This window comes from Phocoena sinus, chromosome 3 (assembly GCF_008692025.1).
Source record: "Phocoena sinus isolate mPhoSin1 chromosome 3, mPhoSin1.pri, whole genome shotgun sequence".
NCBI lineage: Eukaryota > Metazoa > Chordata > Mammalia > Artiodactyla > Phocoenidae > Phocoena > Phocoena sinus.
The window spans coordinates 101,835,149-101,854,269 of NC_045765.1; positions in this window are offsets into that span (position 1 = coordinate 101,835,149).

The following is a 19,121-nucleotide window of genomic DNA, read 5'->3' on the forward strand; positions in this document are numbered from 1 at the left end:
GCACTTCTTTGATTAAATTTATTCTTAAGTATCTTGCTCTTTTTATGCTATCATAAATGGAATTATTTTCTCCATTTCATTTTAAATTGTTCATTACTATTGTACAATTGACTTTGTATATTGATCTTATATCCTGCAACCTTGCTGAACTTATGTCCAGTGCCATTTTTAAATGCAAATATACTTTAGATTTAATGTAAAATGTGGAATTATTCAGAGTAATGAGCTAGATTTAGATATGATACACGGGGACCCGTGTCCCCTCCATCGGCAGGCGGACTCAACCACTGCACCACCAGGGAAGCCTGCAGCTTTTGATTCGACTCTGCTTTCACATATGGAGCACACATTGAGGTGTCAGTGCAACAGAAAAAGAGTTAAGAAAATGCTGAAGCCTCCAGAGAAATGTGAGGCCGGGTTCTTTTGTGGTCAAAATTGAAAGTGCCACCTGAAAAACGCATCTTAAGAGACTGCTGTCCTTGTGGATTGTATTGTGATTTTGCTTACCTCACTTGGTGGCCAGGAAAACCGTGAAAGCCCAAGATCAAGAGGAGAGTTACCTCATGGCCATTCCATTTTTGTAGCATTTAGACCCAATTTAATTGTAAAATTTATGGGTTATTCACTTCATTTTGAAGTACCTAAGAATACACATCAGTGTTCAAAATAGGGCCACTTTTAGGGTGCTCAGGATTGTAATAAAAATTTTTTGCAGGTCCCTGTCTCTATAAACAATTTGAACCACTTTGAATTAGCTGGGTCATATTTGGGACTATTCTACAATCCCAAATTACCAGATATTGAGAAAGAAATTCTACTTTGGCCAGTGGGAGGTCTTTGCCAGCCCTCTCTCTTAGAACCAGCTTGCGTGGGGGTCCCAGGATGATCCCACAGGTGTAAGACCCACAGCTGCTCCAGCATCTTGTTGACTGAGGTATGAATGGGCTTGCACAGGTATGGAGAGTGTGCAAAGGGGGAAACAGGAACAGGGCCCATGCACTTTCCAGCCCGGGCTTGAGTCTGTGCTACTGCTGGATATCGAAGGGAGACATAGTAAATTCCAAGGAAGACACTCCAAAGGCAGATTCTTCTAAGGTTACAGTCAGGCCAGGCCTTTGCTTGCCAGAGTCTGAGGATAGATATAAGTTCCTGTGTCAAAGACCTTATCATGTCCATGGAACCTTCCATCTAATGGGAAAAGCCGACATTCCCCAAGTCTATACAAGTGAAATTATTATTTTTTTAAAATAGATCTTTATTGGAGTATAACTGCTTCACAATACTGTTAGTTTCTGTTGCACAACAAAGCAAATCAGCCATATGCATACACATATCCCCTCCCTCTTGAGCCTCCCTCCCATCCTCCCTATCCCATACCTCTAGGTCATCACAAAGCACTGAGCTGATCTCCCTGTGCTATGTTGCTGCTTCCCACCAGCCAACTATTTTACATTCGGTAGTGTATGTATGTCGATGCTGCCCTCACTTCGTCCCAGCTTCGCCTTCCCAACCCATGTCCTCCAGTCCATTTTCTATGCCTACCTCTTTATTTCCGCCCTACAACTAGGTTCATCAGTACCGTTTTTTTTTTTTTTTTTAGATTCCATATATATGTGTTAGCATACAGTATTTGTTTTTCTCTTTCTGACTTGCTTCACTCTGTATGACAGACTCTAGGTCCATTCACCTCACTACAAATAACTCAATTTCATTTCTTTTTATGGCTGAGTAATATTCCATTGTATATATGTGCCACATCTTCTTTATCCATTCATCTGTCGATGGACATTTAGGTTGTTTCCATGCCCTGGCTATTGTAAATAGTGCTGCAATGAGCATTGTGGTACATGACATTTTTGAATTATGGTTTTCTCAGGGTATATGCCCGGTAGTGGGATTGTTGGGTCATATGGTAATTCTATTTTTAGTTTTTTTAAGGAAACTCCATACTGTTCTCCATAGTGGTTGTATCAATTTACATTCCCACCAACAGTGTAGGAGGGTTCCCTTTTCACCACACCCTTTCCAGCATTTATTGTTTCTAGATTATTTTTTTAACATCTTTCTTGGAGTATAATTGCTTTACAATGGTGTGTTAGTTTCTGCTTTATAACAAAGTGAATCAGCAATACATATACATATACCCCCATATCCCCTCTCTCTTGCGCCTCCCTCCCACCCTCCCTATCCCACCCCTCCAGGCGGTCACAAAGCACCGATCTGATCTCCCTGTGCTATGCAGCTGCTTCCCACTAGCTATCTAGTTTACATTTGGTAGTGTATATATGTCCATGCCACTCTCTCACTTTGTCCCAGCTTACCCTTCCCCTCCCCATGTCCTCAAGTGCATTCTCTACATCTGCGTCTTTATTCCTGTCCTGCCCCTAGGTTCTTCAGAACCATTTTAGATTTTTTGATAATGGCCATTCGAATTGGCATGAGGTGATACCTCATTGTAGTTTTGATTTGCATTTCTCTAATAATTAGTGATGTTGAGCATCTTTTCATGTGCCTCTTGGCCATCTGTATGTCTCCCCTGGTGAAATGTCTATTCAAGTCTTCCACCCATTTTTTAACTGGATTGTTTGTTTTTTTGATATTGCGCTCCATGAGCTGTTTGTATATTTTGGAGATTAATCCTTTGTCTGTTGTTTCATTTGCAAATATTTTCTCCCATTCTGAGGGTTGTCTTTTTGTCTTGTTTATGGTTTCCTTTGCTGTGCAAAAGCTTTTAAGTTTAATTAAATCCCATTTGTTTATTTTTGGTTTTATTTCCATTACTCTAGGAGGTGGGTCAAAAAAAGATCTTGCTGTGGTTTATGTCAAAGAGTGTTTTTCCTATGTTTTCCTCTAAGAGTTTTATAGTGTCTGGTCTTACATTTAAGTCTGTAATCCATTTTGAGTTTATTTTTGCATATGGTGTTACACAGTGTTCTAATTTCATTCTTCTACATGTAGCTGTCCAGTTTTCCCAGCACCACTTCTTGAAAAGGCTGTCTTTTCTCCATTGTATGTTCTTGCCTCCTTTGTCATAAATTAGGTGCCCATATGTGCATGGGTTTATCTCTGGGCATTCTATCTTGTACCATTGATCTATATTTCTGGTTTTGTGCCATACTGTCTTGACTACTGTAGCATTGTGGTATAGTTTGAAGTTGGGGAGCCTGATTCCTCCAACTCCGTTTTTCTTTCTCAAGATTGCATTGGTTATTCAGCGTCTTTTGTGTTTCCATACAAACTGTAAAATTTTTGCTCTAATTCTGTGAAGAATGCCATTGGTAGTTTGATAGGGATTGCACTGAATCTGTAGATGGCTTTGGGGAGTACACTCATTTTCACAATATTGATTCTTCCAATCCAAGAATATGGTATATTTCTCCATATGTTTATGTCATCTTTGATTTCTTTCATCAGTGTTTTATAGTTTTCTGAGTACAAGTCTTTTGCCTCCTTAGGCAGGTTTATTCCTAGGTATTTTTTTCTTTTTGTTGCAATGGTAAATGTGAGTTTTTCCTTAATTTCTCTCCCTGATTTTTCATTTTTAGTGTATAGGAATGCCAGAGATTTCTGTGCATTAATTTTGTATCCTGCAACCTTACTGAATTCATTGATCAGTTCTAGTAGTTTTCTGGTGGCATCTTTAGGATTTTCTATGTACAGTATCATGTCATCAGCAAACAGTGACAGTTCTACTTCTTCTTTTCCAGTTTGGATTCCTTTTATTTCTTTTTCTTCTCTGATTGCCATGGTTAGGACTTCCAAAATTATGTTGAATAAGAGCTGCAAGAGTGGACACCCTTGTGTTGCTCCTGATCTTAGAAGAAATGTTTTCAGTTTTTCACCACTGAGGATAATGTTCACTGTGGGTTTGTCATATATGGGGCTTTATTATGTTGAGGTAGTTTCCCTCTATGCCCATTTTCTGGAGAGTTTTCATCATAAATGGGTGTTGAATTTTGTCAAACGCTTTTTTTCTGCATCTATTGAGATGATCATATGGGTTTTATTCCTTAATTTGTTAATGTCGTGAATCACATTGATTTGCATATACTGAAGAATCCTTGCATCCCTGGGATAAATCCCACTTGTCATGGTGTATAACCCTTTTAATGTGCTGTTGAATTCTGTTTGCTAGTATTTTGTTCAGGATTTTTGCATCTACATTCATCAGTGATACTGGTCTATAACTTTCTTTTTTTGTGATATCTTTTTCTGGTTTTCGTTATCAGGGTGATGGTGGCTTTGTAGAATGAGTTTGGGAGTGTTCCTCCCTCTGCTATATTTTGGAAGAGTTTGAGAGGGACTGGTGTTAGTTCTTCTCTAAATGTTTGATAGAATTCGCCTGTGAAGCCATCTGGTCCTGGACTTTGTTTTTTGGAAGAGTTTTAATTACGGTTTCAATTTCATTACTTGTGATACATCTGTTTATATTTTCTAATGCTTCCTGGTTCAGTCTTGGAGAATTGTACCTTTCCAAGAATTTGTCCATTTCTTCATGGTTGTCCATTTTATTGGCATATAGTTGTTTGCAGTAGTCTCTTATAATCCTTTGTATTTCTGCAGTGTCAGTTGTGATTTCTCCTTTTTCATTTTGAGTTTTATTGATTTGTGTGTTCTCCCTTATTTTCTTGATGAATCTGGCTAAGAGTTTATCAATTTTGTTTACCTTCTCAAAGAACCAGCTTTAAGTTTTATTGATCTTTGCTATTGTTTTTTTCATTTCTATTTCATTTATTTCTGCTCTGATCTTTATGATTTCTTTCCTTCTACTGACTTTGGGTTTTCTTTGTTCCTCTTTCTCTAGTTGTTTTAAGTGTAGGGTTAGATTGTTTATTTGAGATTTTTCTTGTTTCTTGTGGTGAGATTGTATGGCTATAAACTTCCCTCTTAGAACTGCTTTTGCTGCATCCCATAGGTTTTGGGTCATTGTGTTTTTACTGTCATTTGTTTCTATGTATTCTTTTATTTCTTCTTTGATTTCTTCAGTGATCTCTTTGTTATTAGTAGCACACTCTTTAGCCTCCATGTATTTGTGTTTTTTACAGTATTTTTCTGTAATTGATTTCCCATCTCATAGTGTTATGGTCAGAAAAGATGCTTCATATGATTTCAATTTTCTTAAATTTTTCGAGGCTTGATTTGTGACCCAAGACGTGATCCCAGAGAATGTTCCATGTGCACTTGAGAAGAAAGTGTATTCTGCCAATTTTGGGTGGAATGTTCTAAAAATATCAATTAGATCTATCTTCTATATTGTGTCATTTAAAGCTTGTGTTTCCTTATTTATCTTTGGTTTGAATGATTTGTCCATTGGTGTAAGTGGGGTGTTAAAGTACCCTACTATTATTTTGTTACTGTCAATTTCTCCTTTAATGGGTGTTAGCATTAGCCTTATGTACTGAGGTGCTCCTAAGTTGGGTGCATAAACATTTATAATTGTTATATCTTCTTCTTGGATTGATCCTTTGATCAGTATGTAGTGTCCCTCCTTATCTCTTATAACAGTCTTTATTTTAAAGTCTATTTTATCTGACACGAGTATTGTTACTACAGTTTTCTTTTGATTTCTATTTGCATGGAATATCTTTTTCCATCCCTTCACTTTCAGTCTGTATGTTTCCTCAGGTCTGAAGTGGGTCTCTTGTAGACAGCATATATATGGGTCTTGTTTTTGTATCCACTCAGCCAGTCTGTGTCTTTTGGTTGGAGCATTTAATCCATTCACGTTTAAGGTAATTGTTGATATGTATGTTCCTATGACCATTTTCTTAATTGTTTTGGGTTTGTTTTTGTGGGTCTTTTTCTTCTCTTATGTTTCCCGCCTAGAGAAGTTTCTTTAGCATTTGTTGTAAAGCTGGTTTGGTGGTGCTGAATTCTCTTAGCTTTTGCTTGTCTGAAAAACTTTTGACTTCTCCATCGAATCTGAATGAGATCCTTGCTGGGTAATCTTGGTTGTAGGTTTTTCTCTTTCATCACTTTAAGTATATCCTGCCACCCCCTTCTGGCCTGCAGTTTCAGCTGAAAAATCAGCTGATAACCTTATGGGGATTCCTCTTTATGTTATTTTTTGTTTTTCCCTTGCTGCTTTTAATATTTTTTCTTTGAATTTAATTTTTGTTAGTTTGATTAATATGTGTCTTGGTGTGTTTTTCCTAGGGTTTATCCTGTATGGGACTCTCTGTGCTTCCTGGACTTGGGTGACTATTTCCTTTCCCATGTTAGGGAAGTTTTCAACTATATTCTCTTCGAATATTTTCTCAGACCCTTCCTTTTTCTCTTCTTCCTCTAGAACCCCTATAATTCAAATGTTTTTGTGTTTAGTGTTGTTGCAGAGGTCTCTGACACTGTCTTCAATTCTTTTCATTCTTTTTTCTCTGTTCTGCTCCTTGGCAATTATTTCCACCATTCTATCTTCCTGCTCACTTATTTGTTCTTCTGCCTCAGTTATTCTGTTATTGATTCCTTCTAGTGTATTTTTTCATTTCAGTTATTGTGTTGTTCATCTCTGTTTGTTCTTTAGTTCTTCTAGATCTCTGTTAAACATTTCTTGTATTTTCTCAATCCATGCCTCCATTCTACTTCTGAGATTCTGAATCATCTTTACTATCATTACTCTGAATTCTTTTTCAGGTAGATTGCCTATTTCCTCTTCATTTATTTGGTCTTGTAAGTTGTTACCTTGCTCCTTCATCTGTGACATACTTTTTGCCACCTCTTTTTTTTTTTTTTAATGAGTGGGATTGTTTTCCTGTCTTACTGGTTGTTTGGCCTGAGGATTCTAACACTGGGGTTTGTAGGCTATAGGGTAGAGATGGGTCTTGGTGCTGAGACGTGGAGCTCCATGAGACCTCACTGCAATTAATACTCCCTGGGGTCTGAGGTTCTCTTTTAGTCTGGTGGTTTGGACTCAGAGCTTCCACTGCAGGAGCTTTGGCTGACCCTGGGCTTGTGAACCAAGATTCTGCATGCCATCTGGGTGGCAAAAAAAAAAACCAAAAACCCAAAATAATAACCAAGTAAAAAATAAAATTAGACTAGGAAACTAACAGATATGTTTGGAAGAATATAAAAATAAAAATATTAATGAATCAACAACCAGAAGGTACATCAGTACCACAATAGTATAAAAGAGGAGGAGGGAAAAGAAAAAAAAAGTGGCAGAGCAAAGGCGGCCTTGGCTGTGGAGGGCGGGGCCTAAGCAAGGGCGAGGTTTGGGTGGTGGGCGGGGCCAATGCTCAGGATCCACAATGCTGGGAAAGGAGGATGGGGCTAAGGCTCAAGGAACAGAAGGGACCCAGGCATGCCCCCCACCCCTGGTCTCAGAGGTCAGGGTACCTCACCTGGGAGCCCAGCAGGCTTCCTGGGCTCGAGTGGTGGGGCAAATGCCCTCCTCTCCTCTCCTGCTCTTCTGGTCTAGAAGGGCCCCTCCCGCCTGACTCTCCTGATCACCCAGCCTCCCTCCTATGCCCTCAAGGACCCACACGGCCTGGAGTGGGGTTTGCAGGGAAGGGGATCAGCCTGGTAGCTCAGCAGGCTCCCCGGCCCAAGTGGGTGGGGCAGTCACCCTCCGCTCCTCTCCTGCTCCTTCCAGAGGGCCCCTTCCGCCTGCCTCTCCTGATCTCCCCAGCCTCAGGGGCGCTGATCCTGTCTGGCCTCCACTTCTCCTCCCCCTTTAGTCCCCCTACGTCCTACTGGTTCACTTTGGGGTCCCTCCTGTCTCCTTGGGCATCAGAGCTCTCCACCAGCAGCCGCCAGGCATCCTAGTTGTGGGGTGACACTAACTCCGCATCTTCCCACATGGCTATCTTGACTCTGCCTCCCAAAATTGTTATTTTTAAAGGTGATGTTGATGTGCCATGGTAATCCTTAGCCCAGGCTTGAAGGGAATGAACGTTTCCCCTAAGGAAAAGATGCTTAGATGAGATGCAAGGGTGGGCATGGGCTAGGTGGCAAGTGAATTTTTTCAGAGACTATGCGTGAGGGCCCTGAGTAGGCACACCAGGATGTTTACCAGGAACCGGAAGTCCAGAACCAGTGGAAAGAACAGAGTACGGGAAGATGACCACTACTGAGCAAGACTCAAAATACGGCAATTCTTCCTACTTGTTAATCATTTTCTATGGCCTCATTACTCCAAGTGTGAAAAATGGAGCCGTGGCATTAGCATCGCCTGAGCTGGTTGAAATGCAGAATCTCAGGTCCCACCCCAGACTTACTGAATCAGAATATGCATTTTAGTAAGTTCCCTCAGTGACCCATATAAATACTAAAGTTTAAGAAGCACGGGTCTATGATATTCAATTTCCTAAGGCACTGAAACATATTTAGGAAGTTACTACATAAACCATCATTGCTACACTTGGCCCACATAAGGAGGGAGCTCACCACAGTTTTAGTATAGTAATGTAAAATCTGTTTGGAAGATGTGATTCCCAGGAGCAATATGTGAATCCACATTTATATATACCAGGTTAGAATGAAGTTATAATTTTCCAGAAAGAAAAGCTCTTCATTAGCCTGGACTGGGGTAATGGTTTTGGAGACAGGAATTGACCTTCCTCCCTCTCAAACGGTGCCTAGAAACTTGAAATTCTGCACTGCACTCATATGTACCTCTTACTCAGAATTATACATGTATCTAAAACAAAGTGTTACTCTCTTAAGGTTAATATGTCATTTCAACATTATTTTAAAGGCCAACTCCTTCAGGAACCAATATATTTTCTAAAATGTCTTAGTTAACTAAGCAAATTTATATAACTATGCTTTGTAAAACCGAAAAAAAAAAGTATCTGTGTACATAACAATGCCACAAAAGTATAATTTCTACTAATTCCAGGAGAAAAACCTATATAAAATGCAGCACCAGAAAACAGGAGGAGTTGTAATTCTTAAAGTGAAATTATTAAAAAAGACAAATAATAGATAGTATATTGAAAATCCAGACTTTTTGCTTTTCCTCATATGAGACAAAAATGCCAGCCCCAAACAGTAATTCAACAAAATCTGAATACCTATTTTTCTACCAAAAATACCTAAGAAGCATCAAAATCCATGTATTTTTAATGTTTTTTTTCAAATAATAAAAATCTGTATGCAGATGGCCAACAAGCACGTGAAAAGATGCTCAACATCAGGGAAATGCAAATCAAAACCACAATGAAATATCAACTCCCATCTGTCAGAGTGGCTATTATCAAAAAGATAAATAACAAATGTTGGGGAGGATATGGAGAAAAGGGAACTCTCGTGCACTGTTAATGCGAATATAAATTGGCACAACCACTATGGAAAACAGTATGGAGCCGCCTCTAAAAATTAATCTGCCATATGATCTAGCAATTCCACTCCTGGATATTTATCCCAAGAAAACAAAACCACTAATTTGAAAAGATACATGCATCCCAGTGTTCACAGAAGCATTATTTACTATAGCCAAGATATGGAAGCAACCTAAGTTTCCATCAACAGATGAATGGATAAAGAAGATGTGGTATATATTATATTTTCAATGGAATATTACTCATCCATAAAAAACGAATGAAATATTGCCTTTTGTGACAACATGGATGGACCTGGAGGATAGAATGCTTAGTGAAATAAGTCAGAAAGAGAAAGACAAATACTATATGTTTTTTATTTTATGTGGAATCTAAAAAATAAAATAAATGAACAATTATAACAAAACAGAAACAGACTCACAGAGAATAAACTAGTGGTTACCAGTGGCTAGAAGGGTGGGGGGAGGGGCAAAAGAGGTGAAGGGGATTAAGAGATACAAACTACTAAGTATAAAATAAGTTACAAGGATGTAATGGACAGCACAGGGAATATAGTCAATATTAATGATAATATTGATATCACAGTCATATCAAATTACTATGCTGTACACCTGAAACTAGTATAATATTGTAAGTCAACTATACTTCAGTTAAAAAAAAATCTGTATGGAATCAAGAATTAAGAAATAACTCATGTAAGATTTCTCTTCACGATGAAATTAGTTACATATTTCTTTAAGATAATTTTCTTTAAACAATTGTGTTCCCTTAACTCTCACATTTAGTGTGTAAAACACACATGCATACAGAAACACACAGAGAAAATAAGCCTAGCTGACACAGTAATGAAAGAATGAAGTCATAAGAGTCCAGTGATTTCAATGAGCTAGAGCAAGGAGTTTGGGATAATTTAGGGTTATGGGTTTTTTTTGGTTTTGGTTTTTTGCAGTATGCGGGCCTCTCACTGCTGTGGCCTCTCCCGTTGCGGAGCACAGGCTCTGGACGCACAGGCTCAGCGGCCATGACTCACGGGCCCAGCCGCTCCGCGGCACGTGGGATCTTCCCGGACCCAGGAACGAACCCGCGCCCCCTGCATCGGCAGGCGGACTCTCAACCACTGCGCCACCAGGGAAGCCCTAGGGTTATGTTTAAGTGAGAACCAATAGTCTTAAAGTTCTGTGCGTATTATTAAGCATATATATTCTTTAAAAAATATTTTCTTTTGAAGAAAGTTTAATAATTTCTCTAATTTAAATTGATTCTTGCTTGAAAGAGCCTATAATACATCAAATGCACTTACAACAAAGAGTACCTGATATAATAAATACCCATTAAATGTTTATTATTAGTATTATCTCACTTTGTCAACATAATTTAACTAAGAATGGCCAGCTATAAACAAAATTCTGTCTTCTATCCAGTTTTTAAATATCTTCATGTCATCCCACCCAATTCAAGAATTTTCTGATTTCTTGGCCCAATCAAAATTCAGGCAGTAAGTATACATATATATTGAGCCCTAATAATGTTCTTGTCACAGCACTACTTGTTGGGTAAACTTTCAGGTTTTCTATCTTATCCTCTCACCTTTTTCCCACCAAGTGACCAATTGTTAATTTGCAAAAAATAATTTTTACTATAGTTTTAATGGATGATAAAAGTGGCAGCCTAGGTCTTCTCACATGGCATAGAAGCTTTTAAACAAAGATCAAGGTATTCAACTTGTCAAACTTTCACATAGGTCTATGCCCCTGAAAAAATACCACTTAATTGTGCTTCCCATCTTGCTATAACTGGTCCTGGGACTACCAATGTTCTACAGAATGTATGTTACAAAATGCAGATCACATTTGAGTGCCTCTTCTTAAATGCCTAATGGGAAACAGAAAACCACTGTAATGCTACACTAACTTATAAGGGCTGTGGCTCCACTTACAGAAATCAGTCTAGCTTCCAGCTGGCACAGAGCCCAAGCTCAAACGAAGTCCCACATACAGAAAGCCCTAAGAGGAAAAAAAAAAAGTCTGACAGAGGAGTTCAGATAGTTTTCCTTTAATCTACTGAACTACATGAAATAAGGGATACTAAAGGATTCTTCGAGGAAAAAATTCTATGTAAATGTTATCATTAAATAACAGTGATGACAGCCATAAAGAACTGAGTGACCCTAAAGCATAATATTGAAAGACAATGGAATAATAATGACACCAATTGAGGAGAAAATTGATATAAGAAAATGGCCTGATAATCAGACAAGAAACAAAGGCAAAATTATACTAAATTTTCACTGCCGTGGGTCTGAGAAACTTCTAACACAACCCAGTCATGTATAACTAAGTAGTATTTGTATTACTCCTCCTCAGCCTCCCTCCTACAACCCTCAAAAAGGTAAAAAATTTTAAGATTACATAAAACACACAGCCAAGAAGTATGAGTTCAACTGCCACCTCTAATGAATTGAGAATTGCTACCTGGAGCCTGGTGTTGAGAAGAACTCTAAGGTCGCCTCAGTCAGAACGGGAGGACCAGGACCCATGAGTGTTTGTTATCATGGAGTCAGGAGTAAGGCAGAATGAGACAATAGGAGAATGCTTTATAGTGGCCAGCACTGTCCTAGAGACTTGTTGAAACCAACCAATGGCTGTCTGGGTATTAATCAATCTGAAATTTTACAAAACATAATTTTTATGTCAAAATTAACAGCTTATTTCAAAATTAAAATTTTTTTTCTAATACTGTGCATTTCTTCCTTAACCCACCATAATCTATTTCCTGCCTTTATTATTTCATTGATGCTAGCATTTTAAAGATCACTACTAATCTCTATACATCAAATTAACTGGCCTTTGCTTAAGATTTGGCCTCTTGGCATTGCTGAAATTTTTGGTAATTTTGAAATTCACTGCATAGAACTTTGTCCTTGTGTGGCTTAATCCTCTTGATTCTCTTTCATTTCATTTTGGAATAACTGCCTTCATCTAGTAACTCAGGCTACAGTCTATCCTTGCTTTTAGCTGTCCTGCTCCCTTCTGTCACGTTGATCTTATTAAAACATTTATTTCATCCTACTGGCTTTCTCCTCAAAAGCCTTGTTACGTTTATGAGATAAAAGTCAAACACCTTAGCCTGGACCACTGGGTTCTTGTATTGGCTAGCTCCTGTAAGACACTTTCCAATGGCTAATCCCAATAGGAATTTATTTCTGACTCATGTAAATTCCAGTTGAAAGTAGGGAAGGGCCTCTGCTCCATGCAATCATTCAGGAACAAGACATAAAGAGGTTCTGTGATTGTCAACGTAGATACAAAATCAAATCAGCAAGTGAGAAAGAGAGAAAGTGGAAGATTATACTGGAGGTTTTTGTGAGTCAGGCCTCCCATCCACATTCTGTTGGCCAGAATCAGTCACATGGTCAAGATATCTGCAAAGGAGTTTGGAAAATGTGCCCAGTATCAAAAAGAAATGGGTTTATTGAATAGCTATACAGTCTCTGTCACATTTCTACACAATCTGTTACAAACTAACTTCCAAACAACTTTCAAATCTTCATAAAATACAGCCTACCTAACCTATTTATTTACTCCTGGATATGCCCAGCCTATTTATGATGTTTTTCAGCAAATAAGGCTGCCCTTCACCCACCTTAAATGGTCTCCCCCTTCTCTGCACATCTAAACTCTATATACCTTTCAGAACAAGGTTTAAGTTTCACACTGCTTCATTAAAATAGAGAGCACTATTTTCCATGTTATTTATTGGCAGATGCTGCTTCAAATATTAGTAGGCATCATGAAGAGATTGTGTGCATATCCAAGTCATGGAATGAATTACAGGGCTACCTGTACCAAGAGTTAGTTGCATCAAATGAAGACTGGCTTGTTCCAAAGTAAGAACCAACTACACACATTCCTGTGCATTTTATGAGAGTCCACGCCACACTGAATGTGTACTCCATGACTTTTGAACAGACAAGATATGGAATCTGCCCATTCCATGGCTTAACAGTTCCTCATTCTCTGGAACCCCCTTCCAATTGACAGCAGTGTATCCCAACTCTCACATTAGTACAGGGTGACTCCCTCCTTCCTTTTCCATAACGATTGGATACTAAGCTATTTTAAATAGGTTGGATGATGTAAAAGGCAAATTTCTGCCATGTGGCAAAGTAGAGAAAGCCAGCCTGCAAAAAGAAAGAAGAAAGCATCTGTTCAGGAAGAAGTGACACAACAAAGAGAAAGCTAAGAAAAGCCTGACATAGTTCTAATTCCTGGTCCATCTTTTCCTGAAACTTAATTGCATTTCTTTTCATTGGTTCTGAGAAGCACCCCTATGTCCACATAGCCATTTTCCTTTTTTCCCTTTTGTCGTGTTAGTAATGTAGCACAGTGGTCAAGGGCATGGACCTTAGAGTCAGACAGATCCAGATTTGAATCTTAGCTCTGACACTTACTAACCTTGTGACTTAGACAAGCTATTTACCTTTCTGGACATCTGCTTTCTCATTTTTAAGATCTCATAAGTTATTAAAGATACCCTGTGTAAAATGTCTAAAACAGTGGCTTAGATGCAGATGTTCAATAAACAGTAATTGTTATCTTTTAAATATCCTACTTCATCTAATATTAAATGCTATTGACTATAAAAGACATCCTCATTACAGCAGTGTTAAATAAAATGTGGAAAGGTGTCTCAGGATTGATGAAATATGGTGATACTGTTATTACTGAGCCTCTGGAAAGTATTCTAGAGTCCTTAACAGGCATTTTTCATAGTTTGTTTCGACTAAAATCCAAGGGTCATCAGGCCAGGTAGACCCAGAGGTCTTGCAACTGTTCTCCTCTCTTGTTAGAGACATAGAAATTATAACTATTATTAACTTCCAGGTGAGTTTCTTATCAGAAGAATTCCAAATGCTAAGTGTAAACTGAGTTTCTGTCTTTGGAAAAGGAACACTTCTCCACTTAGCTCAATGCTTCTCAGGTTGGGATTACAAGCAATAATTATTTGAGAATGAAAACTTTTTAATTTTGTTTTTCAATTTAGTGTGATAATTAATATGTGAAAGAGAAGAAAAGGACATCTCCATTTTCATATGTTAGTTAGAATTAGCAATATTGACAAGATCAAGTAACTGTTTTGATCATTAAATAATTACAGATGCTATAGAATTTTGCAATGGAATAAAATACATACAAATGCCAAAATTATGCGTTAGTAAGTCACTGCCTTAAACATATGGAAATTTAATTTAAGACAAATGCCTGAGAAGCATCTAATCGTAGAAACAATACTAGTATCTAATACATAAACAGTAGTAGGCAGAAAAAGAACAAAAATATACATAATGCTTAGCTCTGTATTACATGAATAAAAATTTTTTTGACTTTTAATTAAAGAATAATTGTATCATCTAAGAAGTTTGCAGGAGTGCCAATAGCTAGTTCAAAGACAGAAATAATGATTTACAATTCTGTGGAAAACTTGAAGTCATACGTACTTATATATTCTCTAGGAATGTAATAGAACATACCCCATGAAATTTGTCTCTACCTCGCCAGCCCAGCTGGAAGGACAAATTAGTGCAGTGAACATGTTGAAAATTCCTTTTTTTAAAAAGTAGAATTCATATCTAATGTCGTGGTATTACATTAGTTACATGTAAGTTGCAAGGGCAAACCTCAGAGGCCTTGCATAATACACCAGTGTTATTTTAACAAACATTGTTGACTACTTATTCTGGGCCACATGTGGAATGCTATGAATTATAAAGCAAATTAAAGGATCTCAGAAAGGTATCAAAGGTATATCAAATAAAAGGTATTTATTTCATTATAGACATAACGACCTCTGCCAAAGAAAAGAAAAATAATAATAATGAGTGATACAGGGTCCCAGGGATCCCAATTTAAAACCTACTTTTAGTCTCCAAATATCCTGCAGGACACAACTCCTCTTCTGGCAGCAATTGTGTAGGTGGAGAGGAAGGAAATTCAACTTACATATGAAAAGTGTGCTTTATCACAAAGACACCATCTGTTTTCACTCTCCTCACTTTGTTAAGTCCAACTTTTCCAAAGAGCTCATGAGATATGAAGTTTACTATCTCAAGACCTACCTAATGCTCAAATGTATATATGAGACAATGGGGACTAGCTCTTGTCTAAAAATGCTTGTCATAGGGAAAAAGAGACAACCTGAGAACAAAACAAGACATACAAATGTGAGCCAAGTGGAAAGATGAGCAAAAGCTGGAGCCTGCCATATGGGAAAACAAAAGTAGTTAAGAATTTTTTAAATATCACAATACCAAGCAAATAATAGGTGCTCAATATATTTTAATAAATACATTAAAATATGGAGATAATGTCTTCCTGTATAATAGGAGTCAGCAAACTATGACCCGAAGGCCAAGTCTAGGCCCCTGCCTCTCACAAGTTTTATAAATAAAGTTTTATTGGAACACAGCCATGCTCAGTTTTTTTACATAGTCTGTGGCTACATTTGAGCTAAAGTGGTAGAGTTGAGTTGTCACTATGGAGACCAAATGACCAACAAAACCTAAAATAGTTGCTATCTGGCCTTCTACTGAAAAAAGTTTATTAACCCTAGATATAAGAATTAGAAACTCTCCTATTCTTATTGCCAAACCTACCAGAGTGTTCACTCCCATTCCAATATATTTTTCTTCATTATTCAAAGGTTGGGGTTGCCTTCAAATACTCTCTGATTTCTTTTTGCAGGCCCTGGCTTGCTGAAATTTATCACCCCTCAGGTCCAGTGAGTCTGCAGAAAGCCCATTTTTTATGCTCTCTTGCATAAATTGATGGAACTGCTGTCTTCTAAAGGACAATTTTTAAATGGAGCAATTTCTTTGAAGAATCATGGGGAAACAATAGATACAATGGTAAAATATGTATGGTAAAATAAGAATATGAGATTACCCAGCATTCCCAGGTCTTTGGTGAAGCTGAGAGAAAAAGGAACATGAGTATACATATATGCTGAAGATTTATAACAAATGTAAGAAATCCATGAATCATTAAGATGGATCTGATTCTATGCTTGAGATCTATTGAAAATCCTTCAGTAAATGTATAAGTAAATCTATTTGCTAATCAATTCCCCCTTTAAGTTACAGTTTTACAGATATCAAACAAATGGAAGGAAATTTTAACTGTGTTTGCTAAAGGGAGAACTTTTGTAAAATTCTGAGGAAAGCATGACTGAGTAGAAATAATTTTATTTATTAGGGGCCACACATTTAAGCCAGTAATTATTTTTCAACTACTAATTATAAGACCCTTTAATACTTATTTTGCCAATATAAAAGAAAGTAAGTAAACAAGGAAGGAGTTCTATGCTTCACAAACATTTACTGAATATAAACCACATTCATGAGAGTCTAATAGTTGTTAAAAGTAAAAGACTCAATTTCTACTTTTAGGAAGCTTAGAATCTACTGAAGAAGTTAGAGAGAATAACTGCCCCCACCCAAACTGAGTTTTATAATAATAAAGACCACCATCTATCTGTTTTTCCTAAGAACACACACACATCGCCCTCTCAGAGACTCAACCTTAAGCAACACGTTCCATCAGGCACATTATATGATAAATGACAATTATTGCAAGGCACTGTGCTAGTGCTTTATTTGCATTAACTCATTTAATCCTACACAGAACCCTATAAGGAAGTTCCGATTATCATACTTCATCACTATATCCATGGTTAGACGTGCCATCATGTTATGTACCACCAAGAAAGGGAAAAAAAAAAAAGTGTCACCAATTAAATCATGACATTCCATCAGTTGTAAGAGTCAACCTGACTTCAGAGTAGTTAACTATAAAAATTCGTACTGCTTAGATTCAATTAATGATGGGTATTAACGTCATTTTTCAAGTGAGAAAATCAGAGGGCAAATAGGTAAAATTTTTTCCCTAAGGTCACTTAGATAAAAAGTGGCAAAATAGTCTGACTTTAGAGTCCACAACCCTAAACACTGAGCTTCACTGCATATAATAGAAAATTGGGAGTAACATACTGGATTTACTAAGAAACACAAAAGTGTTGGCTGCAGGCACAAACAGCAGGAAGCAAAGTCACCGGAAATATAGTAGCTGCCTCAAAGGGGTCTTTTTCTTCCTGTGTTCTGTGATTCTTTCTGTATAAGCTCCTTTTATTTCAGTGGTATTCAGGTTATTCATACCTCCCTTTTATTGCATTATAATCATGACTTGAGAGAGATCAACGAGAGCAAGAGAGCAAGGCCAGTCCATAAGTGTGTGTTAATTTAGAACACACTTCTATGTGAAATAGTAATAAGTACCATACATACAAGACTTCCACATAGCATGCATGGATAAATGCAACACTAGAATTTATAACATTTTAAGTGGCAAGGCATGTACTTATATATTTATATTCTGTAATAAGGTATATATTTATAAATTACATATTTTAATGCCTATAAGATTCTCTTTGCAAAAGGCCTTTGGGGACAGAATATTAATATAGGGAGTATCTGATTTAGGTTATTACCTGCAAGGAAGAATAAACTGCAAAGCTGTAAACTGCCTAAGGACCAAGACTGTATGTTATCTAGCACTTAGCACAGCAACTTCCACAAGTCAATAAGGTGTTTGTATCTTTTTTCTTTTCTTGAAGCAAATGCATGACTTCTAACAGTTTCATCATAAAAGCAATCTCTTTGTTCATTTGGCAAGTCCTTTTGTTTTCGTAAAAGATGTTATCTATATCACAGACATTGTGTGGCTGAGTATGACTTCTTGATATGAAATGTAGGATTTCAGGACTTCCAGTGTAACTGAAATTGAAGTACATTTTCAGTTGCGCATGACTCCAATGGGCCAGAAAAAGAAAGAACCTGCATGTATTCCAGACAGCCTCAGCGATCAAAGCATACATAGATTCACAATTTGTAAACTTCTTGAGACAGAAAATCAAGAAATAGGGCTTTGCAATTTATGGATATTTGCTGTTGACCCTCATTTGGTCATTAGTAACCATGTCTCTTGCAGTGAAGTTTGAAGTTATTTTATGAGATCTACTTTGGATGAGACTAAGGCCACCCAAATCATATGTTTTGGCTTATCCAGTCCCAAAGAATTTGAACCCAAAATGAAACCTCATTGCCTTGCATCATGTTCAAACTGAATTTTCCTTTCTAAAGCCAGAATCTATTTCATTCTAATTGCAGTTATTTTGTCCTATCTCATCCCCTATAATCAAAGTATCATTTTAAAATGTTAAGAAACTATAGATGTCAAGAGTAATTGGAAATGAAACAAAATATAACAATTTGATCTTTCACGATTTAGTCTTCATATCAAAATATAAACTAAAAAGGGATTTTATATCTGGCACACTCTAACATAATGCTAGCAAAGAACTGGACCGAGAGAAGAAAAATGGCAAAGGGCAGAAGGGAAAAATTAAAAGTCTGTGTAGAACAATGATTGTTTACTTTAAATGCAAGGGATATTCTTTTGAAGTGAATATTGTGCTAAGTGTTAAGCCAAAACCAAAATTATATGAATGGAAAGAAAGTAAAGGCTTTGAGTCCCTGATGGATTTTTTAAATTCCTGTGGAAAGTTTGATGGGCTGTCTTTCTTCTTATAAATAAACTATTGTGGTTTTAAGACATGTGTTGCGTCTTGGTTTATTTAATTCTGAATAGCAGAAAGAAAGAGTCACTTGGTGGGTAATACACAGTATATTGGCATTCAAAGTAAATACAACAGATCATGTTTAAATTTAAAAGGGTCTGCCTCAGAATAAAAGCCAAAAGCCAATATAAAAAAAGGCATTGTGGTTGT